Source organism: Schistocerca americana, unplaced genomic scaffold (assembly GCF_021461395.2).
Source record: "Schistocerca americana isolate TAMUIC-IGC-003095 unplaced genomic scaffold, iqSchAmer2.1 HiC_scaffold_738, whole genome shotgun sequence".
NCBI lineage: Eukaryota > Metazoa > Arthropoda > Insecta > Orthoptera > Acrididae > Schistocerca > Schistocerca americana.
Genome location: NW_025726498.1, coordinates 1 through 20,769, shown reverse-complemented (window position 1 = coordinate 20,769; position 20,769 = coordinate 1). Strand labels below are relative to the sequence as shown.

The following is a 20,769-nucleotide window of genomic DNA, read 5'->3' as shown; positions in this document are numbered from 1 at the left end:
GGTATGGCGTGCAGGGTGCATCTCAAACATGCATTTGCAACTCACCGCGACAATCGTCATTTGTTTTTTCGAGATACTGAAAAATGAAGGGGGCACCCGGGATTGAACCGGGGACCTCTCGATCTGCAGTCGAATGCTCTACGACTGAGCTATACCCCCTTTCACGATCTTTCTGTTCCCATAACTTAAGGAAAAGTATTATACTCTGCCTGGCTAAAGACGTCTAATCGAGCAAAATATTGCGTAATCATTATCTCTCAGTTATATATTAGCGTTAAACGATATAAATATCAAAAATACTAGACACTTCGCGCCTGGAGAACGTGCGAGTCGGCGCCTTCACCTTAATGTCAGAACGCGAAAATTGCACTAGTAGCTTTTTTCAAGCAAGTTCTGTTCGTCCGTTCTCCGTAATCGTTTGGTATCTGATTAAACTGACATACTCGCCTATGGCTTCCGTAAACGAAAATTTCATTGTGACCCCGACGTGATTTGAACACGCAACCTTCTGATCTGGAGTCAGACGCGCTACCGTTGCGCCACGGAGTCGACGCTGCTTAGGTCTTGTCATGAATAGGTTCCTCCAACACTTACTGTACCGTTCAAACCTAAGAAATAATGACAGTAGGATCCACGAGGCACTCGTCCCAGATGTACTTGCTCTGGCGGGGGTGTAACTCAGTGGTAGAGTGTCTGCTTCGCATGCAGAAAGTCCTGGGTTCAAATCCCAGCTCCTCCAATTTTTGTTTCTCCGTGCAGCGGTACAAGAAAACTTTTGCCTATCACCATATTCTACAAAATTCAGTGTACAAGATTCTTCCGCCAAGCAAGTGGATTTCGTACAGTTCGACCTCATGGCGGGAGGACGATGACCTGCAAGACTCTGGGCTGCGATCCCCCCCATTGAAATGTTGCTCCAAAGCCTTCGGTATGGCGTGCAGGGTGCATCTCAAACATGCATTTGCAACTCACCGCGACAATCGTCATTTGTTTTTTCGAGATACTGAAAAATGAAGGGGGCACCCGGGATTGAACCGGGGACCTCTCGATCTGCAGTCGAATGCTCTACGACTGAGCTATACCCCCTTTCACGATCTTTCTGTTCCCATAACTTAAGGAAAAGTATTATACTCTGCCTGGCTAAAGACGTCTAATCGAGCAAAATATTGCGTAATCATTATCTCTCAGTTATATATTAGCGTTAAACGATATAAATATCAAAAATACTAGACACTTCGCGCCTGGAGAACGTGCGAGTCGGCGCCTTCACCTTAATGTCAGAACGCGAAAATTGCACTAGTAGCTTTTTTCAAGCAAGTTCTGTTCGTCCGTTCTCCGTAATCGTTTGGTATCTGATTAAACTGACATACTCGCCTATGGCTTCCGTAAACGAAAATTTCATTGTGACCCCGACGTGATTTGAACACGCAACCTTCTGATCTGGAGTCAGACGCGCTACCGTTGCGCCACGGAGTCGACGCTGCTTAGGTCTTGTCATGAATAGGTTCCTCCAACACTTACTGTACCGTTCAAACCTAAGAAATAATGACAGTAGGATCCACGAGGCACTCGTCCCAGATGTACTTGCTCTGGCGGGGGTGTAACTCAGTGGTAGAGTGTCTGCTTCGCATGCAGAAAGTCCTGGGTTCAAATCCCAGCTCCTCCAATTTTTGTTTCTCCGTGCAGCGGTACAAGAAAACTTTTGCCTATCACCATATTCTACAAAATTCAGTGTACAAGATTCTTCCGCCAAGCAAGTGGATTTCGTACAGTTCGACCTCATGGCGGGAGGACGATGACCTGCAAGACTCTGGGCTGCGATCCCCCCCATTGAAATGTTGCTCCAAAGCCTTCGGTATGGCGTGCAGGGTGCATCTCAAACATGCATTTGCAACTCACCGCGACAATCGTCATTTGTTTTTTCGAGATACTGAAAAATGAAGGGGGCACCCGGGATTGAACCGGGGACCTCTCGATCTGCAGTCGAATGCTCTACGACTGAGCTATACCCCCTTTCACGATCTTTCTGTTCCCATAACTTAAGGAAAAGTATTATACTCTGCCTGGCTAAAGACGTCTAATCGAGCAAAATATTGCGTAATCATTATCTCTCAGTTATATATTAGCGTTAAACGATATAAATATCAAAAATACTAGACACTTCGCGCCTGGAGAACGTGCGAGTCGGCGCCTTCACCTTAATGTCAGAACGCGAAAATTGCACTAGTAGCTTTTTTCAAGCAAGTTCTGTTCGTCCGTTCTCCGTAATCGTTTGGTATCTGATTAAACTGACATACTCGCCTATGGCTTCCGTAAACGAAAATTTCATTGTGACCCCGACGTGATTTGAACACGCAACCTTCTGATCTGGAGTCAGACGCGCTACCGTTGCGCCACGGAGTCGACGCTGCTTAGGTCTTGTCATGAATAGGTTCCTCCAACACTTACTGTACCGTTCAAACCTAAGAAATAATGACAGTAGGATCCACGAGGCACTCGTCCCAGATGTACTTGCTCTGGCGGGGGTGTAACTCAGTGGTAGAGTGTCTGCTTCGCATGCAGAAAGTCCTGGGTTCAAATCCCAGCTCCTCCAATTTTTGTTTCTCCGTGCAGCGGTACAAGAAAACTTTTGCCTATCACCATATTCTACAAAATTCAGTGTACAAGATTCTTCCGCCAAGCAAGTGGATTTCGTACAGTTCGACCTCATGGCGGGAGGACGATGACCTGCAAGACTCTGGGCTGCGATCCCCCCCATTGAAATGTTGCTCCAAAGCCTTCGGTATGGCGTGCAGGGTGCATCTCAAACATGCATTTGCAACTCACCGCGACAATCGTCATTTGTTTTTTCGAGATACTGAAAAATGAAGGGGGCACCCGGGATTGAACCGGGGACCTCTCGATCTGCAGTCGAATGCTCTACGACTGAGCTATACCCCCTTTCACGATCTTTCTGTTCCCATAACTTAAGGAAAAGTATTATACTCTGCCTGGCTAAAGACGTCTAATCGAGCAAAATATTGCGTAATCATTATCTCTCAGTTATATATTAGCGTTAAACGATATAAATATCAAAAATACTAGACACTTCGCGCCTGGAGAACGTGCGAGTCGGCGCCTTCACCTTAATGTCAGAACGCGAAAATTGCACTAGTAGCTTTTTTCAAGCAAGTTCTGTTCGTCCGTTCTCCGTAATCGTTTGGTATCTGATTAAACTGACATACTCGCCTATGGCTTCCGTAAACGAAAATTTCATTGTGACCCCGACGTGATTTGAACACGCAACCTTCTGATCTGGAGTCAGACGCGCTACCGTTGCGCCACGGAGTCGACGCTGCTTAGGTCTTGTCATGAATAGGTTCCTCCAACACTTACTGTACCGTTCAAACCTAAGAAATAATGACAGTAGGATCCACGAGGCACTCGTCCCAGATGTACTTGCTCTGGCGGGGGTGTAACTCAGTGGTAGAGTGTCTGCTTCGCATGCAGAAAGTCCTGGGTTCAAATCCCAGCTCCTCCAATTTTTGTTTCTCCGTGCAGCGGTACAAGAAAACTTTTGCCTATCACCATATTCTACAAAATTCAGTGTACAAGATTCTTCCGCCAAGCAAGTGGATTTCGTACAGTTCGACCTCATGGCGGGAGGACGATGACCTGCAAGACTCTGGGCTGCGATCCCCCCCATTGAAATGTTGCTCCAAAGCCTTCGGTATGGCGTGCAGGGTGCATCTCAAACATGCATTTGCAACTCACCGCGACAATCGTCATTTGTTTTTTCGAGATACTGAAAAATGAAGGGGGCACCCGGGATTGAACCGGGGACCTCTCGATCTGCAGTCGAATGCTCTACGACTGAGCTATACCCCCTTTCACGATCTTTCTGTTCCCATAACTTAAGGAAAAGTATTATACTCTGCCTGGCTAAAGACGTCTAATCGAGCAAAATATTGCGTAATCATTATCTCTCAGTTATATATTAGCGTTAAACGATATAAATATCAAAAATACTAGACACTTCGCGCCTGGAGAACGTGCGAGTCGGCGCCTTCACCTTAATGTCAGAACGCGAAAATTGCACTAGTAGCTTTTTTCAAGCAAGTTCTGTTCGTCCGTTCTCCGTAATCGTTTGGTATCTGATTAAACTGACATACTCGCCTATGGCTTCCGTAAACGAAAATTTCATTGTGACCCCGACGTGATTTGAACACGCAACCTTCTGATCTGGAGTCAGACGCGCTACCGTTGCGCCACGGAGTCGACGCTGCTTAGGTCTTGTCATGAATAGGTTCCTCCAACACTTACTGTACCGTTCAAACCTAAGAAATAATGACAGTAGGATCCACGAGGCACTCGTCCCAGATGTACTTGCTCTGGCGGGGGTGTAACTCAGTGGTAGAGTGTCTGCTTCGCATGCAGAAAGTCCTGGGTTCAAATCCCAGCTCCTCCAATTTTTGTTTCTCCGTGCAGCGGTACAAGAAAACTTTTGCCTATCACCATATTCTACAAAATTCAGTGTACAAGATTCTTCCGCCAAGCAAGTGGATTTCGTACAGTTCGACCTCATGGCGGGAGGACGATGACCTGCAAGACTCTGGGCTGCGATCCCCCCCATTGAAATGTTGCTCCAAAGCCTTCGGTATGGCGTGCAGGGTGCATCTCAAACATGCATTTGCAACTCACCGCGACAATCGTCATTTGTTTTTTCGAGATACTGAAAAATGAAGGGGGCACCCGGGATTGAACCGGGGACCTCTCGATCTGCAGTCGAATGCTCTACGACTGAGCTATACCCCCTTTCACGATCTTTCTGTTCCCATAACTTAAGGAAAAGTATTATACTCTGCCTGGCTAAAGACGTCTAATCGAGCAAAATATTGCGTAATCATTATCTCTCAGTTATATATTAGCGTTAAACGATATAAATATCAAAAATACTAGACACTTCGCGCCTGGAGAACGTGCGAGTCGGCGCCTTCACCTTAATGTCAGAACGCGAAAATTGCACTAGTAGCTTTTTTCAAGCAAGTTCTGTTCGTCCGTTCTCCGTAATCGTTTGGTATCTGATTAAACTGACATACTCGCCTATGGCTTCCGTAAACGAAAATTTCATTGTGACCCCGACGTGATTTGAACACGCAACCTTCTGATCTGGAGTCAGACGCGCTACCGTTGCGCCACGGAGTCGACGCTGCTTAGGTCTTGTCATGAATAGGTTCCTCCAACACTTACTGTACCGTTCAAACCTAAGAAATAATGACAGTAGGATCCACGAGGCACTCGTCCCAGATGTACTTGCTCTGGCGGGGGTGTAACTCAGTGGTAGAGTGTCTGCTTCGCATGCAGAAAGTCCTGGGTTCAAATCCCAGCTCCTCCAATTTTTGTTTCTCCGTGCAGCGGTACAAGAAAACTTTTGCCTATCACCATATTCTACAAAATTCAGTGTACAAGATTCTTCCGCCAAGCAAGTGGATTTCGTACAGTTCGACCTCATGGCGGGAGGACGATGACCTGCAAGACTCTGGGCTGCGATCCCCCCCATTGAAATGTTGCTCCAAAGCCTTCGGTATGGCGTGCAGGGTGCATCTCAAACATGCATTTGCAACTCACCGCGACAATCGTCATTTGTTTTTTCGAGATACTGAAAAATGAAGGGGGCACCCGGGATTGAACCGAGGACCTCTCGATCTGCAGTCGAATGCTCTACGACTGAGCTATACCCCCTTTCACGATCTTTCTGTTCCCATAACTTAAGGAAAAGTATTATACTCTGCCTGGCTAAAGACGTCTAATCGAGCAAAATATTGCGTAATCATTATCTCTCAGTTATATATTAGCGTTAAACGATATAAATATCAAAAATACTAGACACTTCGCGCCTGGAGAACGTGCGAGTCGGCGCCTTCACCTTAATGTCAGAACGCGAAAATTGCACTAGTAGCTTTTTTCAAGCAAGTTCTGTTCGTCCGTTCTCCGTAATCGTTTGGTATCTGATTAAACTGACATACTCGCCTATGGCTTCCGTAAACGAAAATTTCATTGTGACCCCGACGTGATTTGAACACGCAACCTTCTGATCTGGAGTCAGACGCGCTACCGTTGCGCCACGGAGTCGACGCTGCTTAGGTCTTGTCATGAATAGGTTCCTCCAACACTTACTGTACCGTTCAAACCTAAGAAATAATGACAGTAGGATCCACGAGGCACTCGTCCCAGATGTACTTGCTCTGGCGGGGGTGTAACTCAGTGGTAGAGTGTCTGCTTCGCATGCAGAAAGTCCTGGGTTCAAATCCCAGCTCCTCCAATTTTTGTTTCTCCGTGCAGCGGTACAAGAAAACTTTTGCCTATCACCATATTCTACAAAATTCAGTGTACAAGATTCTTCCGCCAAGCAAGTGGATTTCGTACAGTTCGACCTCATGGCGGGAGGACGATGACCTGCAAGACTCTGGGCTGCGATCCCCCCCAATTGAAATGTTGCTCCAAAGCCTTCGGTATGGCGTGCAGGGTGCATCTCAAACATGCATTTGCAACTCACCGCGACAATCGTCATTTGTTTTTTCGAGATACTGAAAAATGAAGGGGGCACCCGGGATTGAACCGGGGACCTCTCGATCTGCAGTCGAATGCTCTACGACTGAGCTATACCCCCTTTCACGATCTTTCTGTTCCCATAACTTAAGGAAAAGTATTATACTCTGCCTGGCTAAAGACGTCTAATCGAGCAAAATATTGCGTAATCATTATCTCTCAGTTATATATTAGCGTTAAACGATATAAATATCAAAAATACTAGACACTTCGCGCCTGGAGAACGTGCGAGTCGGCGCCTTCACCTTAATGTCAGAACGCGAAAATTGCACTAGTAGCTTTTTTCAAGCAAGTTCTGTTCGTCCGTTCTCCGTAATCGTTTGGTATCTGATTAAACTGACATACTCGCCTATGGCTTCCGTAAACGAAAATTTCATTGTGACCCCGACGTGATTTGAACACGCAACCTTCTGATCTGGAGTCAGACGCGCTACCGTTGCGCCACGGAGTCGACGCTGCTTAGGTCTTGTCATGAATAGGTTCCTCCAACACTTACTGTACCGTTCAAACCTAAGAAATAATGACAGTAGGATCCACGAGGCACTCGTCCCAGATGTACTTGCTCTGGCGGGGGTGTAACTCAGTGGTAGAGTGTCTGCTTCGCATGCAGAAAGTCCTGGGTTCAAATCCCAGCTCCTCCAATTTTTGTTTCTCCGTGCAGCGGTACAAGAAAACTTTTGCCTATCACCATATTCTACAAAATTCAGTGTACAAGATTCTTCCGCCAAGCAAGTGGATTTCGTACAGTTCGACCTCATGGCGGGAGGACGATGACCTGCAAGACTCTGGGCTGCGATCCCCCCCATTGAAATGTTGCTCCAAAGCCTTCGGTATGGCGTGCAGGGTGCATCTCAAACATGCATTTGCAACTCACCGCGACAATCGTCATTTGTTTTTTCGAGATACTGAAAAATGAAGGGGGCACCCGGGATTGAACCGGGGACCTCTCGATCTGCAGTCGAATGCTCTACGACTGAGCTATACCCCCTTTCACGATCTTTCTGTTCCCATAACTTAAGGAAAAGTATTATACTCTGCCTGGCTAAAGACGTCTAATCGAGCAAAATATTGCGTAATCATTATCTCTCAGTTATATATTAGCGTTAAACGATATAAATATCAAAAATACTAGACACTTCGCGCCTGGAGAACGTGCGAGTCGGCGCCTTCACCTTAATGTCAGAACGCGAAAATTGCACTAGTAGCTTTTTTCAAGCAAGTTCTGTTCGTCCGTTCTCCGTAATCGTTTGGTATCTGATTAAACTGACATACTCGCCTATGGCTTCCGTAAACGAAAATTTCATTGTGACCCCGACGTGATTTGAACACGCAACCTTCTGATCTGGAGTCAGACGCGCTACCGTTGCGCCACGGAGTCGACGCTGCTTAGGTCTTGTCATGAATAGGTTCCTCCAACACTTACTGTACCGTTCAAACCTAAGAAATAATGACAGTAGGATCCACGAGGCACTCGTCCCAGATGTACTTGCTCTGGCGGGGGTGTAACTCAGTGGTAGAGTGTCTGCTTCGCATGCAGAAAGTCCTGGGTTCAAATCCCAGCTCCTCCAATTTTTGTTTCTCCGTGCAGCGGTACAAGAAAACTTTTGCCTATCACCATATTCTACAAAATTCAGTGTACAAGATTCTTCCGCCAAGCAAGTGGATTTCGTACAGTTCGACCTCATGGCGGGAGGACGATGACCTGCAAGACTCTGGGCTGCGATCCCCCCCATTGAAATGTTGCTCCAAAGCCTTCGGTATGGCGTGCAGGGTGCATCTCAAACATGCATTTGCAACTCACCGCGACAATCGTCATTTGTTTTTTCGAGATACTGAAAAATGAAGGGGGCACCCGGGATTGAACCGGGGACCTCTCGATCTGCAGTCGAATGCTCTACGACTGAGCTATACCCCCTTTCACGATCTTTCTGTTCCCATAACTTAAGGAAAAGTATTATACTCTGCCTGGCTAAAGACGTCTAATCGAGCAAAATATTGCGTAATCATTATCTCTCAGTTATATATTAGCGTTAAACGATATAAATATCAAAAATACTAGACACTTCGCGCCTGGAGAACGTGCGAGTCGGCGCCTTCACCTTAATGTCAGAACGCGAAAATTGCACTAGTAGCTTTTTTCAAGCAAGTTCTGTTCGTCCGTTCTCCGTAATCGTTTGGTATCTGATTAAACTGACATACTCGCCTATGGCTTCCGTAAACGAAAATTTCATTGTGACCCCGACGTGATTTGAACACGCAACCTTCTGATCTGGAGTCAGACGCGCTACCGTTGCGCCACGGAGTCGACGCTGCTTAGGTCTTGTCATGAATAGGTTCCTCCAACACTTACTGTACCGTTCAAACCTAAGAAATAATGACAGTAGGATCCACGAGGCACTCGTCCCAGATGTACTTGCTCTGGCGGGGGTGTAACTCAGTGGTAGAGTGTCTGCTTCGCATGCAGAAAGTCCTGGGTTCAAATCCCAGCTCCTCCAATTTTTGTTTCTCCGTGCAGCGGTACAAGAAAACTTTTGCCTATCACCATATTCTACAAAATTCAGTGTACAAGATTCTTCCGCCAAGCAAGTGGATTTCGTACAGTTCGACCTCATGGCGGGAGGACGATGACCTGCAAGACTCTGGGCTGCGATCCCCCCCATTGAAATGTTGCTCCAAAGCCTTCGGTATGGCGTGCAGGGTGCATCTCAAACATGCATTTGCAACTCACCGCGACAATCGTCATTTGTTTTTTCGAGATACTGAAAAATGAAGGGGGCACCCGGGATTGAACCGGGGACCTCTCGATCTGCAGTCGAATGCTCTACGACTGAGCTATACCCCCTTTCACGATCTTTCTGTTCCCATAACTTAAGGAAAAGTATTATACTCTGCCTGGCTAAAGACGTCTAATCGAGCAAAATATTGCGTAATCATTATCTCTCAGTTATATATTAGCGTTAAACGATATAAATATCAAAAATACTAGACACTTCGCGCCTGGAGAACGTGCGAGTCGGCGCCTTCACCTTAATGTCAGAACGCGAAAATTGCACTAGTAGCTTTTTTCAAGCAAGTTCTGTTCGTCCGTTCTCCGTAATCGTTTGGTATCTGATTAAACTGACATACTCGCCTATGGCTTCCGTAAACGAAAATTTCATTGTGACCCCGACGTGATTTGAACACGCAACCTTCTGATCTGGAGTCAGACGCGCTACCGTTGCGCCACGGAGTCGACGCTGCTTAGGTCTTGTCATGAATAGGTTCCTCCAACACTTACTGTACCGTTCAAACCTAAGAAATAATGACAGTAGGATCCACGAGGCACTCGTCCCAGATGTACTTGCTCTGGCGGGGGTGTAACTCAGTGGTAGAGTGTCTGCTTCGCATGCAGAAAGTCCTGGGTTCAAATCCCAGCTCCTCCAATTTTTGTTTCTCCGTGCAGCGGTACAAGAAAACTTTTGCCTATCACCATATTCTACAAAATTCAGTGTACAAGATTCTTCCGCCAAGCAAGTGGATTTCGTACAGTTCGACCTCATGGCGGGAGGACGATGACCTGCAAGACTCTGGGCTGCGATCCCCCCCATTGAAATGTTGCTCCAAAGCCTTCGGTATGGCGTGCAGGGTGCATCTCAAACATGCATTTGCAACTCACCGCGACAATCGTCATTTGTTTTTTCGAGATACTGAAAAATGAAGGGGGCACCCGGGATTGAACCGGGGACCTCTCGATCTGCAGTCGAATGCTCTACGACTGAGCTATACCCCCTTTCACGATCTTTCTGTTCCCATAACTTAAGGAAAAGTATTATACTCTGCCTGGCTAAAGACGTCTAATCGAGCAAAATATTGCGTAATCATTATCTCTCAGTTATATATTAGCGTTAAACGATATAAATATCAAAAATACTAGACACTTCGCGCCTGGAGAACGTGCGAGTCGGCGCCTTCACCTTAATGTCAGAACGCGAAAATTGCACTAGTAGCTTTTTTCAAGCAAGTTCTGTTCGTCCGTTCTCCGTAATCGTTTGGTATCTGATTAAACTGACATACTCGCCTATGGCTTCCGTAAACGAAAATTTCATTGTGACCCCGACGTGATTTGAACACGCAACCTTCTGATCTGGAGTCAGACGCGCTACCGTTGCGCCACGGAGTCGACGCTGCTTAGGTCTTGTCATGAATAGGTTCCTCCAACACTTACTGTACCGTTCAAACCTAAGAAATAATGACAGTAGGATCCACGAGGCACTCGTCCCAGATGTACTTGCTCTGGCGGGGGTGTAACTCAGTGGTAGAGTGTCTGCTTCGCATGCAGAAAGTCCTGGGTTCAAATCCCAGCTCCTCCAATTTTTGTTTCTCCGTGCAGCGGTACAAGAAAACTTTTGCCTATCACCATATTCTACAAAATTCAGTGTACAAGATTCTTCCGCCAAGCAAGTGGATTTCGTACAGTTCGACCTCATGGCGGGAGGACGATGACCTGCAAGACTCTGGGCTGCGATCCCCCCCATTGAAATGTTGCTCCAAAGCCTTCGGTATGGCGTGCAGGGTGCATCTCAAACATGCATTTGCAACTCACCGCGACAATCGTCATTTGTTTTTTCGAGATACTGAAAAATGAAGGGGGCACCCGGGATTGAACCGGGGACCTCTCGATCTGCAGTCGAATGCTCTACGACTGAGCTATACCCCCTTTCACGATCTTTCTGTTCCCATAACTTAAGGAAAAGTATTATACTCTGCCTGGCTAAAGACGTCTAATCGAGCAAAATATTGCGTAATCATTATCTCTCAGTTATATATTAGCGTTAAACGATATAAATATCAAAAATACTAGACACTTCGCGCCTGGAGAACGTGCGAGTCGGCGCCTTCACCTTAATGTCAGAACGCGAAAATTGCACTAGTAGCTTTTTTCAAGCAAGTTCTGTTCGTCCGTTCTCCGTAATCGTTTGGTATCTGATTAAACTGACATACTCGCCTATGGCTTCCGTAAACGAAAATTTCATTGTGACCCCGACGTGATTTGAACACGCAACCTTCTGATCTGGAGTCAGACGCGCTACCGTTGCGCCACGGAGTCGACGCTGCTTAGGTCTTGTCATGAATAGGTTCCTCCAACACTTACTGTACCGTTCAAACCTAAGAAATAATGACAGTAGGATCCACGAGGCACTCGTCCCAGATGTACTTGCTCTGGCGGGGGTGTAACTCAGTGGTAGAGTGTCTGCTTCGCATGCAGAAAGTCCTGGGTTCAAATCCCAGCTCCTCCAATTTTTGTTTCTCCGTGCAGCGGTACAAGAAAACTTTTGCCTATCACCATATTCTACAAAATTCAGTGTACAAGATTCTTCCGCCAAGCAAGTGGATTTCGTACAGTTCGACCTCATGGCGGGAGGACGATGACCTGCAAGACTCTGGGCTGCGATCCCCCCCATTGAAATGTTGCTCCAAAGCCTTCGGTATGGCGTGCAGGGTGCATCTCAAACATGCATTTGCAACTCACCGCGACAATCGTCATTTGTTTTTTCGAGATACTGAAAAATGAAGGGGGCACCCGGGATTGAACCGGGGACCTCTCGATCTGCAGTCGAATGCTCTACGACTGAGCTATACCCCCTTTCACGATCTTTCTGTTCCCATAACTTAAGGAAAAGTATTATACTCTGCCTGGCTAAAGACGTCTAATCGAGCAAAATATTGCGTAATCATTATCTCTCAGTTATATATTAGCGTTAAACGATATAAATATCAAAAATACTAGACACTTCGCGCCTGGAGAACGTGCGAGTCGGCGCCTTCACCTTAATGTCAGAACGCGAAAATTGCACTAGTAGCTTTTTTCAAGCAAGTTCTGTTCGTCCGTTCTCCGTAATCGTTTGGTATCTGATTAAACTGACATACTCGCCTATGGCTTCCGTAAACGAAAATTTCATTGTGACCCCGACGTGATTTGAACACGCAACCTTCTGATCTGGAGTCAGACGCGCTACCGTTGCGCCACGGAGTCGACGCTGCTTAGGTCTTGTCATGAATAGGTTCCTCCAACACTTACTGTACCGTTCAAACCTAAGAAATAATGACAGTAGGATCCACGAGGCACTCGTCCCAGATGTACTTGCTCTGGCGGGGGTGTAACTCAGTGGTAGAGTGTCTGCTTCGCATGCAGAAAGTCCTGGGTTCAAATCCCAGCTCCTCCAATTTTTGTTTCTCCGTGCAGCGGTACAAGAAAACTTTTGCCTATCACCATATTCTACAAAATTCAGTGTACAAGATTCTTCCGCCAAGCAAGTGGATTTCGTACAGTTCGACTCATGGCGGGAGGACGATGACCTGCAAGACTCTGGGCTGCGATCCCCCCCATTGAAATGTTGCTCCAAAGCCTTCGGTATGGCGTGCAGGGTGCATCTCAAACATGCATTTGCAACTCACCGCGACAATCGTCATTTGTTTTTTCGAGATACTGAAAAATGAAGGGGGCACCCGGGATTGAACCGGGGACCTCTCGATCTGCAGTCGAATGCTCTACGACTGAGCTATACCCCCTTTCACGATCTTTCTGTTCCCATAACTTAAGGAAAAGTATTATACTCTGCCTGGCTAAAGACGTCTAATCGAGCAAAATATTGCGTAATCATTATCTCTCAGTTATATATTAGCGTTAAACGATATAAATATCAAAAATACTAGACACTTCGCGCCTGGAGAACGTGCGAGTCGGCGCCTTCACCTTAATGTCAGAACGCGAAAATTGCACTAGTAGCTTTTTTCAAGCAAGTTCTGTTCGTCCGTTCTCCGTAATCGTTTGGTATCTGATTAAACTGACATACTCGCCTATGGCTTCCGTAAACGAAAATTTCATTGTGACCCCGACGTGATTTGAACACGCAACCTTCTGATCTGGAGTCAGACGCGCTACCGTTGCGCCACGGAGTCGACGCTGCTTAGGTCTTGTCATGAATAGGTTCCTCCAACACTTACTGTACCGTTCAAACCTAAGAAATAATGACAGTAGGATCCACGAGGCACTCGTCCCAGATGTACTTGCTCTGGCGGGGGTGTAACTCAGTGGTAGAGTGTCTGCTTCGCATGCAGAAAGTCCTGGGTTCAAATCCCAGCTCCTCCAATTTTTGTTTCTCCGTGCAGCGGTACAAGAAAACTTTTGCCTATCACCATATTCTACAAAATTCAGTGTACAAGATTCTTCCGCCAAGCAAGTGGATTTCGTACAGTTCGACCTCATGGCGGGAGGGACGATGACCTGCAAGACTCTGGGCTGCGATCCCCCCCATTGAAATGTTGCTCCAAAGCCTTCGGTATGGCGTGCAGGGTGCATCTCAAACATGCATTTGCAACTCACCGCGACAATCGTCATTTGTTTTTTCGAGATACTGAAAAATGAAGGGGGGCACCCGGGATTGAACCGGGGACCTCTCGATCTGCAGTCGAATGCTCTACGACTGAGCTATACCCCCTTTCACGATCTTTCTGTTCCCATAACTTAAGGAAAAAGTATTATACTCTGCCTGGCTAAAGACGTCTAATCGAGCAAAATATTGCGTAATCATTATCTCTCAGTTATATATTAGCGTTAAACGATATAAATATCAAAAATACTAGACACTTCGCGCCTGGAGAACGTGCGAGTCGGCGCCTTCACCTTAATGTCAGAACGCGAAAATTGCACTAGTAGCTTTTTTCAAGCAAGTTCTGTTCGTCCGTTCTCCGTAATCGTTTGGTATCTGATTAAACTGACATACTCGCCTATGGCTTCCGTAAACGAAAATTTCATTGTGACCCCGACGTGATTTGAACACGCAACCTTCTGATCTGGAGTCAGACGCGCTACCGTTGCGCCACGGAGTCGACGCTGCTTAGGTCTTGTCATGAATAGGTTCCTCCAACACTTACTGTACCGTTCAAACCTAAGAAATAATGACAGTAGGATCCACGAGGCACTCGTCCCAGATGTACTTGCTCTGGCGGGGGTGTAACTCAGTGGTAGAGTGTCTGCTTCGCATGCAGAAAGTCCTGGGTTCAAATCCCAGCTCCTCCAATTTTTGTTTCTCCGTGCAGCGGTACAAGAAAACTTTTGCTATCACCATATTCTACAAAATTCAGTGTACAAGATTCTTCCGCCAAGCAAGTGGATTTCGTACAGTTCGACCTCATGGCGGGAGGACGATGACCTGCAAGACTCTGGGCTGCGATCCCCCCCATTGAAATGTTGCTCCAAAGCCTTCGGTATGGCGTGCAGGGTGCATCTCAAACATGCATTTGCAACTCACCGCGACAATCGTCATTTGTTTTTTCGAGATACTGAAAAAATGAAGGGGGCACCCGGATTGAACCCGGGGACCTCTCGATCTGCAGTCGAATGCTCTACGACTGAGCTATACCCCCCTTTCACGATCTTTCTGTTCCCATAACTTAAGGAAAAGTATTATACTCTGCCTGGCTAAAGACGTCCTAATCGAGCAAAATATTGCGTAATCATTATCTCTCAGTTATATATTAGCGTTAAACGATATAAATATCAAAAATACTAGACACTTCGCGCCTGGAGAACGTGCGAGTCGGCGCCTTCACCTTAATGTCAGAACGCGAAAATTGCACTAGTAGCTTTTTTCAAGCAAGTTCTGTTCGTCCGTTCTCCGTAATCGTTTGGTATCTGATTAAACTGACATACTCGCCTATGGCTTCCGTAAACGAAAATTTCATTGTGACCCCGACGTGATTTGAACACGCAACCTTCTGATCTGGAGTCAGACGCGCTAACCGTTGCGCCACGGAGTCGACGCTGCTTAGGTCTTGTCATGAATAGGTTCCTCCAACACTTACTGTACCGTTCAAACCTAAGAAATAATGACAGTAGGATCCACGAGGCACTCGTCCCCAGATGTACTTGCTCTGGCGGGGGTGTAACTCAGTGGTAGAGTGTCTGCTTCGCATGCAGAAAGTCCTGGGTTCAAATCCCATCTCCTCCAATTTTTGTTTCTCCGTGCAGCGGTACAAGAAAACTTTTGCCTATCACCATATTCTACAAAATTCAGTGTACAAGATTCTTCCGCCAAGCAAGTGGATTTCGTACAGTTCGACCTCATGGCGGGAGGACGATGACCTGCAAGACTCTGGGCTGCGATCCCCCCCCATTGAAATGTTGCTCCAAAAGCCTTCGGTATGGCGTGCAGGGTGCATCTCAAACATGCATTTGCAACTCACCGCGACAATCGTCATTTGTTTTTTCGAGATACTGAAAAATGAAGGGGCACCCGGGATTGAACCGGGGACCTCTCGATCTGCAGTCGAATGCTCTACGACTGAGCTATACCCCCTTTCACGATCTTTCTGTTCCCATAACTTAAGGAAAAGTATTATACTCTGCCTGGCTAAAGACGTCTAATCGAGCAAAATATTGCGTAATCATTATCTCTCAGTTATATATTAGCGTTAAACGATATAAATATCAAAAATACTAGACACTTCGCGCCTGGAGAACGTGCGAGTCGGCGCCTTCACCTTAATGTCAGAACGCGAAAATTGCACTAGTAGCTTTTTTCAAGCAAGGTTCTGTTCGTCCGTTCTCCGTAATCGTTTGGTATCTGATTAAACTGACATACTCGCCTATGGCTTCCGTAAACGAAAATTTCATTGTGACCCCGACGTGATTTGAACACGCAACCTTCTGATCTGGAGTCAGACGCGCTACCGTTGCGCCACGGAGTCGACGCTGCTTAGGTCTTGTCATGAATAGGTTCCTCCAACACTTACTGTACCGTTCAAACCTAAGAAATAATGGACAGTAGGATCCACGAGGCACTCGTCCCAGATGTACTTGCTCTGGCGGGGGTGTAACTCAGTGGTAGAGTGTCTGCTTCGCATGCAGAAAGTCCTGGGTTCAAATCCCAGCTCCTCCAATTTTTGTTTCTCCGTGCAGCGGTACAAGAAAACTTTTGCCTATCACCATATTCTACAAAATTCAGTGTACAAGATTCTTCCGCCAAGCAAGTGGATTTCGTACAGTTCGACCTCATGGCGGGAGGACGATGACCTGCAAGACTCTGGGCTGCGATCCCCCCCATTGAAATGTTGCTCCAAAGCCTTCGGTATGGCGTGCAGGGTGCATCTCAAACATGCATTTGCAACTCACCGCGACAATCGTCATTTGTTTTTTCGAGATACTGAAAAATGAAGGGGGCACCCGGGATTGAACCGGGGACCTCTCGATCTGCAGTCGAATGCTCTACGACTGAGCTATACCCCCTTTCACGATCTTTCTGTTCCCATAACTTAAGGAAAAGTATTATACTCTGCCTGGCTAAAGACGTCTAATCGAGCAAAATATTGCGTAATCATTATCTCTCAGTTATATATTAGCGTTAAACGATATAAATATCAAAAATACTAGACACTTCGCGCCTGGAGAACGTGCGAGTCGGCGCCTTCACCTTAATGTCAGAACGCGAAAAATTGCACTAGTAGCTTTTTTCAAGCAAGTTCTGTTCGTCCGTTCTCCGTAATCGTTTGGTATCTGATTAAACTGACATACTCGCCTATGGCTTCCGTAAACGAAAATTTCATTGTGACCCCGACGTGATTTGAACACGCAACCTTCTGATCTGGAGTCAGACGCGCTACCGTTGCGCCACGGAGTCGACGCTGCTTAGGTCTGTCATGAATAGGTTCCTCCAACACTTACTGTACCGTTCAAACCTAAGAAATAATGACAGTAGGATCCACGAGGCACTCGTCCCAGATGTACTTGCTCTGGCGGGGGTGTAACTCAGTGGTAGAGTGTCTGCTTCGCATGCAGGAAAGTCCTGGGTTCAAATCCCAGCTCCTCCAATTTTTGTTTCTCCGTGCAGCGGTACAAGAAAACTTTTGCCTATCACCATATTCTACAAAATTCAGTGTACAAGATTCTTCCGCCAAGCAAGTGGATTTCGTACAGTTCGACCTCATGGCGGGAGGACGATGACCTGCAAGACTCTGGGCTGCGATCCCCCCCCATTGAAATGTTGCTCCAAAGCCTTCGGTATGGCGTGCAGGGTGCATCTCAAACATGCATTTGCAACTCACCGCGACAATCGTCATTTGTTTTTTCGAGATACTGAAAAATGAAGGGGGCACCCGGGATTGAACCGGGGACCTCTCGATCTGCAGTCGAATGCTCTACGACTGAGCTATACCCCCTTTCACGATCTTTCTGTTCCCATAACTTAAGGAAAAGTATTATACTCTGCCTGGCTAAAGACGTCTAATCGAGCAAAATATTGCGTAATCATTATCTCTCAGTTATATATTAGCGTTAAACGATATAAATATCAAAAATACTAGACACTTCGCGCCTGGAGAAACGTGCGAGTCGGCGCCTTCACCTTAATGTCAGAACGCGAAAATTGCACTAGTAGCTTTTTTCAAGCAAGTTCTGTTCGTTCCGTTCTCCGTAATCGTTTGGTATCTGATTAAACTGACATACTCGCCTATGGCTTCCGTAAACGAAAATTTCATTGTGACCCCGACGTGATTTGAACACGCAACCTTCTGATCTGGAGTCAGACGCGCTACCGTTGCGCCACGGAGTCGACGCTGCTTAGGTCTTGTCATGAATAGGTTCCTCCAACACTTACTGTACCGTTCAAACCTAAGAAATAATGACAGTAGGATCCACGAGGCACTCGTCCCAGATGTACTTGCTCTGGCGGGGGTGTAACTCAGTGGTAGAGTGTCTGCTTCGCATGCAGAAAGTCCTGGGTTCAATCCCAGCTCCTCCAATTTTTTGTTTCTCCGTGCAGCGGTACAAGAAAACTTTTGCCTATCACCCATATTCTACAAAATTCAGTGTACAAGATTCTTCCGCCAAGCAAGTGGATTTCGTACAGTTCGACCTCATGGCGGGAGGACGATGACCTGCAAGACTCTGGGCTGCGATCCCCCCCATTGAAATGTTGCTCCAAAGCCTTCGGTATGGCGTGCAGGGTGCATCTCAAACATGCATTTGCAACTCACCGCGACAATCGTCATTTGTTTTTTTCGAGATACTGAAAAATGAAGGGGGCACCCCGGGATTGAACCGGGGACCTCTCGATCTGCAGTCGAATGCTCTACGACTGAGCTATACCCCCTTTCACGATCTTTCTGTTCCCATAACTTAAGGAAAAGTATTATACTCTGCCTGGCTAAAGACGTCTAATCGAGCAAAATATTGCGTAATCATTATCTCTCAGTTATATATTAGCGTTAAACGATATAAATATCAAAAATACTAGACACTTCGCGCGCCTGGAGAACGTGCGAGTCGGCGCCTTCACCTTAATGTCAGAACGCGAAAATTGCACTAGTAAGCTTTTTTCAAGCAAGTTCTGTTCGTCCGTTCTCCGTAATCGTTTGGTATCTGATTAAACTGACATACTCGCCTATGGCTTCCGTAAACGAAAATTTCATTGTGACCCCGACGTGATTTGAACACGCAACCTTCTGATCTGGAGTCAGACGCGCTACCGTTGCGCCACGGAGTCGACGCTGCTTAGGTCTTGTCATGAATAGGTTCCTCCAACACTTACTGTACCGTTCAAACCTAAGAAATAATGACAGTAGGATCCACGAGGCACTCGTCCCCAGATGTACTTGCTCTGGCGGGGGTGTAACTCAGTGGTAGAGTGTCTGCTTCGCATGCAGAAAGTCCTGGGTTCAAATCCCAGCTCCTCCAATTTTTGTTTCTCCGTGCAGCGGTACAAGAAAACTTTTGCCTATCACCATATTCTACAAAATTCAGTGTACAAGATTCTTCCGCCAAGCAAGTGGGATTTCGTACAGTTCGACCTCATGGCGGGAGGACGATGACCTGCAAGACTCTGGGCTGCGATCCCCCCCATTGAAATGTTGCTCCAAAGCCTTCGGTATGGCGTGCAGGGTGCATCTCAAACATGCATTTGCAACTCACCGCGACAATCGTCATTTGTTTTTTCGAGATACTGAAAAATGAAGGGGGCACCCGGGATTGAACCGGGGACCTCTCGATCTGCAGTCGAATGCTCTACGACTGAGCTATACCCCCTTTCACGATCTTTTCTGTCCCATAACTTAAGGAAAAGTATTATACTCTGCCTGGCTAAAGACGTCTAATCGAGCAAAATATTGCGTAATCATTATCTCTCAGTTATATATTAGCGTTAAACGATATAAATATCAAAAATACTAGACCACTTCGCGCCTGGAGAACGTGCGAGTCGGCGCCTTCACCTTAATGTCAGAACGCGAAATTGCACTAGTAGCTTTTTTCAAGCAAGTTCTGTTCGTCCGTTCTCCGTAATCGTTTGGTATCTGATTAAAACTGACATACTCGCCTATGGCTTCCGTAAACGAAAATTTCATTGTGACCCCGACGTGATTTGAACACGCAACCTTCTGATCTGGAGTCAGACGCGCTACCGTTGCGCCACGGAGTCGACGCTGCTTAGGTCTTGTCATGAATAGGTTCCTCCAACACTTACTGTACCGTTCAAACCTAAGAAATAATGACAGTAGGATCCACGAGGCACTCGTCCCAGATGTACTTGCTCTGGCGGGGGTGTAACTCAGTGGTAGAGTGTCCTGCTTCGCATGCAGAAAGTCCTGGGTTCAAATCCCAGCTCCTCCAATTTTTGTTTCTCCGTGCAGCGGTACAAGAAAACTTTTGCCTATCACCATATTCTACAAAATTCAGTGTACAAGATTCTTCCGCCAAGCAAGTGGATTTCGTACAGTTCGACCTCATGGCGGGAGGACGATGACCTGCAAGACTCTGGGCTGCGATCCCCCCCATTGAAATGTTGCTCCAAAGCCTTCGGTATGGCGTGCAGGGTGCATCTCAAACATGCATTTGCAACTCACCGCGACAATCGTCATTTGTTTTTCGAGATACTGAAAAATGAAGGGGCACCCGGGATTGAACCGGGGAACTCTCGATCTGCAGTCGAATGCTCTACGACTGAGCTATACCCCCTTTCACGATCTTTCTGTTCCCCATAAACTTAAGGAAAAGTATTATACTCTGCCTGGCTAAAGACGTCTAATCGAGCAAAATATTGCGTAATCATTATCTCTCAGTTATATATTAGCGTTAAAACGATATAAATATCAAAAATACTAGACACTTCGCGCCTGGAGAACGTGCGAGTCGGCGGCCTTCACCTTAAT

General features: G+C 46.6%; 67 non-coding genes across 67 annotated transcripts; 22 read left to right on the top strand and 45 right to left on the bottom strand.

Annotated features, from left to right (window-relative positions):
• Positions 1-87: 87 nt before the first annotated feature.
• On the bottom strand, positions 88-159 carry Trnac-gca. Its single transcript has one exon. It is a non-coding gene; the product is annotated as a tRNA-Cys (tRNA).
• Positions 160-477: 318 nt separating this feature from the next.
• Trnaw-cca lies at positions 478-549 on the bottom strand. The gene has a single exon. It is a non-coding gene; the product is annotated as a tRNA-Trp (tRNA).
• Positions 550-667: 118 nt separating this feature from the next.
• Positions 668-739, top strand: Trnaa-cgc. Its single transcript has one exon. It is a non-coding gene; the product is annotated as a tRNA-Ala (tRNA).
• A 275-nt stretch (positions 740-1,014) lies between these two features.
• Positions 1,015-1,086, bottom strand: Trnac-gca. Its single transcript has one exon. It is a non-coding gene; the product is annotated as a tRNA-Cys (tRNA).
• Positions 1,087-1,404: 318 nt separating this feature from the next.
• Positions 1,405-1,476, bottom strand: Trnaw-cca. The gene has a single exon. It is a non-coding gene; the product is annotated as a tRNA-Trp (tRNA).
• Positions 1,477-1,594: 118 nt separating this feature from the next.
• Positions 1,595-1,666, top strand: Trnaa-cgc. The gene has a single exon. It is a non-coding gene; the product is annotated as a tRNA-Ala (tRNA).
• Positions 1,667-1,941: 275 nt separating this feature from the next.
• Trnac-gca lies at positions 1,942-2,013 on the bottom strand. The gene has a single exon. It is a non-coding gene; the product is annotated as a tRNA-Cys (tRNA).
• A 318-nt stretch (positions 2,014-2,331) lies between these two features.
• Trnaw-cca lies at positions 2,332-2,403 on the bottom strand. The gene has a single exon. It is a non-coding gene; the product is annotated as a tRNA-Trp (tRNA).
• Positions 2,404-2,521: 118 nt separating this feature from the next.
• Trnaa-cgc lies at positions 2,522-2,593 on the top strand. Its single transcript has one exon. It is a non-coding gene; the product is annotated as a tRNA-Ala (tRNA).
• A 275-nt stretch (positions 2,594-2,868) lies between these two features.
• On the bottom strand, positions 2,869-2,940 carry Trnac-gca. Its single transcript has one exon. It is a non-coding gene; the product is annotated as a tRNA-Cys (tRNA).
• A 318-nt stretch (positions 2,941-3,258) lies between these two features.
• Trnaw-cca lies at positions 3,259-3,330 on the bottom strand. Its single transcript has one exon. It is a non-coding gene; the product is annotated as a tRNA-Trp (tRNA).
• Positions 3,331-3,448: 118 nt separating this feature from the next.
• Positions 3,449-3,520, top strand: Trnaa-cgc. Its single transcript has one exon. It is a non-coding gene; the product is annotated as a tRNA-Ala (tRNA).
• A 275-nt stretch (positions 3,521-3,795) lies between these two features.
• Positions 3,796-3,867, bottom strand: Trnac-gca. Its single transcript has one exon. It is a non-coding gene; the product is annotated as a tRNA-Cys (tRNA).
• Positions 3,868-4,185: 318 nt separating this feature from the next.
• On the bottom strand, positions 4,186-4,257 carry Trnaw-cca. Its single transcript has one exon. It is a non-coding gene; the product is annotated as a tRNA-Trp (tRNA).
• Positions 4,258-4,375: 118 nt separating this feature from the next.
• Trnaa-cgc lies at positions 4,376-4,447 on the top strand. The gene has a single exon. It is a non-coding gene; the product is annotated as a tRNA-Ala (tRNA).
• A 275-nt stretch (positions 4,448-4,722) lies between these two features.
• On the bottom strand, positions 4,723-4,794 carry Trnac-gca. The gene has a single exon. It is a non-coding gene; the product is annotated as a tRNA-Cys (tRNA).
• Positions 4,795-5,112: 318 nt separating this feature from the next.
• Trnaw-cca lies at positions 5,113-5,184 on the bottom strand. Its single transcript has one exon. It is a non-coding gene; the product is annotated as a tRNA-Trp (tRNA).
• A 118-nt stretch (positions 5,185-5,302) lies between these two features.
• On the top strand, positions 5,303-5,374 carry Trnaa-cgc. The gene has a single exon. It is a non-coding gene; the product is annotated as a tRNA-Ala (tRNA).
• A 275-nt stretch (positions 5,375-5,649) lies between these two features.
• Trnac-gca lies at positions 5,650-5,721 on the bottom strand. The gene has a single exon. It is a non-coding gene; the product is annotated as a tRNA-Cys (tRNA).
• A 318-nt stretch (positions 5,722-6,039) lies between these two features.
• On the bottom strand, positions 6,040-6,111 carry Trnaw-cca. Its single transcript has one exon. It is a non-coding gene; the product is annotated as a tRNA-Trp (tRNA).
• A 118-nt stretch (positions 6,112-6,229) lies between these two features.
• On the top strand, positions 6,230-6,301 carry Trnaa-cgc. Its single transcript has one exon. It is a non-coding gene; the product is annotated as a tRNA-Ala (tRNA).
• Positions 6,302-6,577: 276 nt separating this feature from the next.
• On the bottom strand, positions 6,578-6,649 carry Trnac-gca. The gene has a single exon. It is a non-coding gene; the product is annotated as a tRNA-Cys (tRNA).
• Positions 6,650-6,967: 318 nt separating this feature from the next.
• Trnaw-cca lies at positions 6,968-7,039 on the bottom strand. The gene has a single exon. It is a non-coding gene; the product is annotated as a tRNA-Trp (tRNA).
• A 118-nt stretch (positions 7,040-7,157) lies between these two features.
• Trnaa-cgc lies at positions 7,158-7,229 on the top strand. Its single transcript has one exon. It is a non-coding gene; the product is annotated as a tRNA-Ala (tRNA).
• A 275-nt stretch (positions 7,230-7,504) lies between these two features.
• Trnac-gca lies at positions 7,505-7,576 on the bottom strand. The gene has a single exon. It is a non-coding gene; the product is annotated as a tRNA-Cys (tRNA).
• A 318-nt stretch (positions 7,577-7,894) lies between these two features.
• Trnaw-cca lies at positions 7,895-7,966 on the bottom strand. Its single transcript has one exon. It is a non-coding gene; the product is annotated as a tRNA-Trp (tRNA).
• Positions 7,967-8,084: 118 nt separating this feature from the next.
• Positions 8,085-8,156, top strand: Trnaa-cgc. Its single transcript has one exon. It is a non-coding gene; the product is annotated as a tRNA-Ala (tRNA).
• Positions 8,157-8,431: 275 nt separating this feature from the next.
• Positions 8,432-8,503, bottom strand: Trnac-gca. The gene has a single exon. It is a non-coding gene; the product is annotated as a tRNA-Cys (tRNA).
• Positions 8,504-8,821: 318 nt separating this feature from the next.
• On the bottom strand, positions 8,822-8,893 carry Trnaw-cca. Its single transcript has one exon. It is a non-coding gene; the product is annotated as a tRNA-Trp (tRNA).
• Positions 8,894-9,011: 118 nt separating this feature from the next.
• Trnaa-cgc lies at positions 9,012-9,083 on the top strand. The gene has a single exon. It is a non-coding gene; the product is annotated as a tRNA-Ala (tRNA).
• Positions 9,084-9,358: 275 nt separating this feature from the next.
• Positions 9,359-9,430, bottom strand: Trnac-gca. The gene has a single exon. It is a non-coding gene; the product is annotated as a tRNA-Cys (tRNA).
• A 318-nt stretch (positions 9,431-9,748) lies between these two features.
• Trnaw-cca lies at positions 9,749-9,820 on the bottom strand. Its single transcript has one exon. It is a non-coding gene; the product is annotated as a tRNA-Trp (tRNA).
• Positions 9,821-9,938: 118 nt separating this feature from the next.
• Trnaa-cgc lies at positions 9,939-10,010 on the top strand. Its single transcript has one exon. It is a non-coding gene; the product is annotated as a tRNA-Ala (tRNA).
• A 275-nt stretch (positions 10,011-10,285) lies between these two features.
• On the bottom strand, positions 10,286-10,357 carry Trnac-gca. Its single transcript has one exon. It is a non-coding gene; the product is annotated as a tRNA-Cys (tRNA).
• A 318-nt stretch (positions 10,358-10,675) lies between these two features.
• Positions 10,676-10,747, bottom strand: Trnaw-cca. The gene has a single exon. It is a non-coding gene; the product is annotated as a tRNA-Trp (tRNA).
• A 118-nt stretch (positions 10,748-10,865) lies between these two features.
• Trnaa-cgc lies at positions 10,866-10,937 on the top strand. Its single transcript has one exon. It is a non-coding gene; the product is annotated as a tRNA-Ala (tRNA).
• Positions 10,938-11,212: 275 nt separating this feature from the next.
• Trnac-gca lies at positions 11,213-11,284 on the bottom strand. Its single transcript has one exon. It is a non-coding gene; the product is annotated as a tRNA-Cys (tRNA).
• Positions 11,285-11,602: 318 nt separating this feature from the next.
• Trnaw-cca lies at positions 11,603-11,674 on the bottom strand. Its single transcript has one exon. It is a non-coding gene; the product is annotated as a tRNA-Trp (tRNA).
• Positions 11,675-11,792: 118 nt separating this feature from the next.
• Positions 11,793-11,864, top strand: Trnaa-cgc. The gene has a single exon. It is a non-coding gene; the product is annotated as a tRNA-Ala (tRNA).
• Positions 11,865-12,139: 275 nt separating this feature from the next.
• Trnac-gca lies at positions 12,140-12,211 on the bottom strand. The gene has a single exon. It is a non-coding gene; the product is annotated as a tRNA-Cys (tRNA).
• Positions 12,212-12,529: 318 nt separating this feature from the next.
• Trnaw-cca lies at positions 12,530-12,601 on the bottom strand. Its single transcript has one exon. It is a non-coding gene; the product is annotated as a tRNA-Trp (tRNA).
• Positions 12,602-12,719: 118 nt separating this feature from the next.
• Positions 12,720-12,791, top strand: Trnaa-cgc. Its single transcript has one exon. It is a non-coding gene; the product is annotated as a tRNA-Ala (tRNA).
• Positions 12,792-13,065: 274 nt separating this feature from the next.
• Positions 13,066-13,137, bottom strand: Trnac-gca. Its single transcript has one exon. It is a non-coding gene; the product is annotated as a tRNA-Cys (tRNA).
• Positions 13,138-13,455: 318 nt separating this feature from the next.
• Positions 13,456-13,527, bottom strand: Trnaw-cca. Its single transcript has one exon. It is a non-coding gene; the product is annotated as a tRNA-Trp (tRNA).
• Positions 13,528-13,645: 118 nt separating this feature from the next.
• On the top strand, positions 13,646-13,717 carry Trnaa-cgc. The gene has a single exon. It is a non-coding gene; the product is annotated as a tRNA-Ala (tRNA).
• Positions 13,718-13,994: 277 nt separating this feature from the next.
• On the bottom strand, positions 13,995-14,066 carry Trnac-gca. The gene has a single exon. It is a non-coding gene; the product is annotated as a tRNA-Cys (tRNA).
• A 319-nt stretch (positions 14,067-14,385) lies between these two features.
• Trnaw-cca lies at positions 14,386-14,457 on the bottom strand. The gene has a single exon. It is a non-coding gene; the product is annotated as a tRNA-Trp (tRNA).
• Positions 14,458-14,575: 118 nt separating this feature from the next.
• On the top strand, positions 14,576-14,647 carry Trnaa-cgc. Its single transcript has one exon. It is a non-coding gene; the product is annotated as a tRNA-Ala (tRNA).
• A 275-nt stretch (positions 14,648-14,922) lies between these two features.
• Positions 14,923-14,994, bottom strand: Trnac-gca. Its single transcript has one exon. It is a non-coding gene; the product is annotated as a tRNA-Cys (tRNA).
• A 320-nt stretch (positions 14,995-15,314) lies between these two features.
• Trnaw-cca lies at positions 15,315-15,387 on the bottom strand. The gene has a single exon. It is a non-coding gene; the product is annotated as a tRNA-Trp (tRNA).
• Positions 15,388-15,506: 119 nt separating this feature from the next.
• Trnaa-cgc lies at positions 15,507-15,578 on the top strand. The gene has a single exon. It is a non-coding gene; the product is annotated as a tRNA-Ala (tRNA).
• A 276-nt stretch (positions 15,579-15,854) lies between these two features.
• Trnac-gca lies at positions 15,855-15,926 on the bottom strand. Its single transcript has one exon. It is a non-coding gene; the product is annotated as a tRNA-Cys (tRNA).
• Positions 15,927-16,245: 319 nt separating this feature from the next.
• On the bottom strand, positions 16,246-16,317 carry Trnaw-cca. The gene has a single exon. It is a non-coding gene; the product is annotated as a tRNA-Trp (tRNA).
• A 119-nt stretch (positions 16,318-16,436) lies between these two features.
• Trnaa-cgc lies at positions 16,437-16,508 on the top strand. The gene has a single exon. It is a non-coding gene; the product is annotated as a tRNA-Ala (tRNA).
• A 275-nt stretch (positions 16,509-16,783) lies between these two features.
• Trnac-gca lies at positions 16,784-16,855 on the bottom strand. Its single transcript has one exon. It is a non-coding gene; the product is annotated as a tRNA-Cys (tRNA).
• A 319-nt stretch (positions 16,856-17,174) lies between these two features.
• Positions 17,175-17,246, bottom strand: Trnaw-cca. Its single transcript has one exon. It is a non-coding gene; the product is annotated as a tRNA-Trp (tRNA).
• Positions 17,247-17,363: 117 nt separating this feature from the next.
• On the top strand, positions 17,364-17,436 carry Trnaa-cgc. Its single transcript has one exon. It is a non-coding gene; the product is annotated as a tRNA-Ala (tRNA).
• A 276-nt stretch (positions 17,437-17,712) lies between these two features.
• On the bottom strand, positions 17,713-17,784 carry Trnac-gca. Its single transcript has one exon. It is a non-coding gene; the product is annotated as a tRNA-Cys (tRNA).
• A 320-nt stretch (positions 17,785-18,104) lies between these two features.
• Trnaw-cca lies at positions 18,105-18,176 on the bottom strand. Its single transcript has one exon. It is a non-coding gene; the product is annotated as a tRNA-Trp (tRNA).
• Positions 18,177-18,294: 118 nt separating this feature from the next.
• On the top strand, positions 18,295-18,365 carry Trnaa-cgc. Its single transcript has one exon. It is a non-coding gene; the product is annotated as a tRNA-Ala (tRNA).
• Positions 18,366-18,643: 278 nt separating this feature from the next.
• On the bottom strand, positions 18,644-18,716 carry Trnac-gca. Its single transcript has one exon. It is a non-coding gene; the product is annotated as a tRNA-Cys (tRNA).
• A 321-nt stretch (positions 18,717-19,037) lies between these two features.
• Positions 19,038-19,109, bottom strand: Trnaw-cca. The gene has a single exon. It is a non-coding gene; the product is annotated as a tRNA-Trp (tRNA).
• A 119-nt stretch (positions 19,110-19,228) lies between these two features.
• Positions 19,229-19,300, top strand: Trnaa-cgc. Its single transcript has one exon. It is a non-coding gene; the product is annotated as a tRNA-Ala (tRNA).
• A 276-nt stretch (positions 19,301-19,576) lies between these two features.
• Trnac-gca lies at positions 19,577-19,648 on the bottom strand. The gene has a single exon. It is a non-coding gene; the product is annotated as a tRNA-Cys (tRNA).
• A 319-nt stretch (positions 19,649-19,967) lies between these two features.
• Positions 19,968-20,039, bottom strand: Trnaw-cca. Its single transcript has one exon. It is a non-coding gene; the product is annotated as a tRNA-Trp (tRNA).
• Positions 20,040-20,157: 118 nt separating this feature from the next.
• Positions 20,158-20,230, top strand: Trnaa-cgc. The gene has a single exon. It is a non-coding gene; the product is annotated as a tRNA-Ala (tRNA).
• Positions 20,231-20,503: 273 nt separating this feature from the next.
• Trnac-gca lies at positions 20,504-20,575 on the bottom strand. The gene has a single exon. It is a non-coding gene; the product is annotated as a tRNA-Cys (tRNA).
• Between the last annotated feature and the right edge of the window lie 194 nt (positions 20,576-20,769).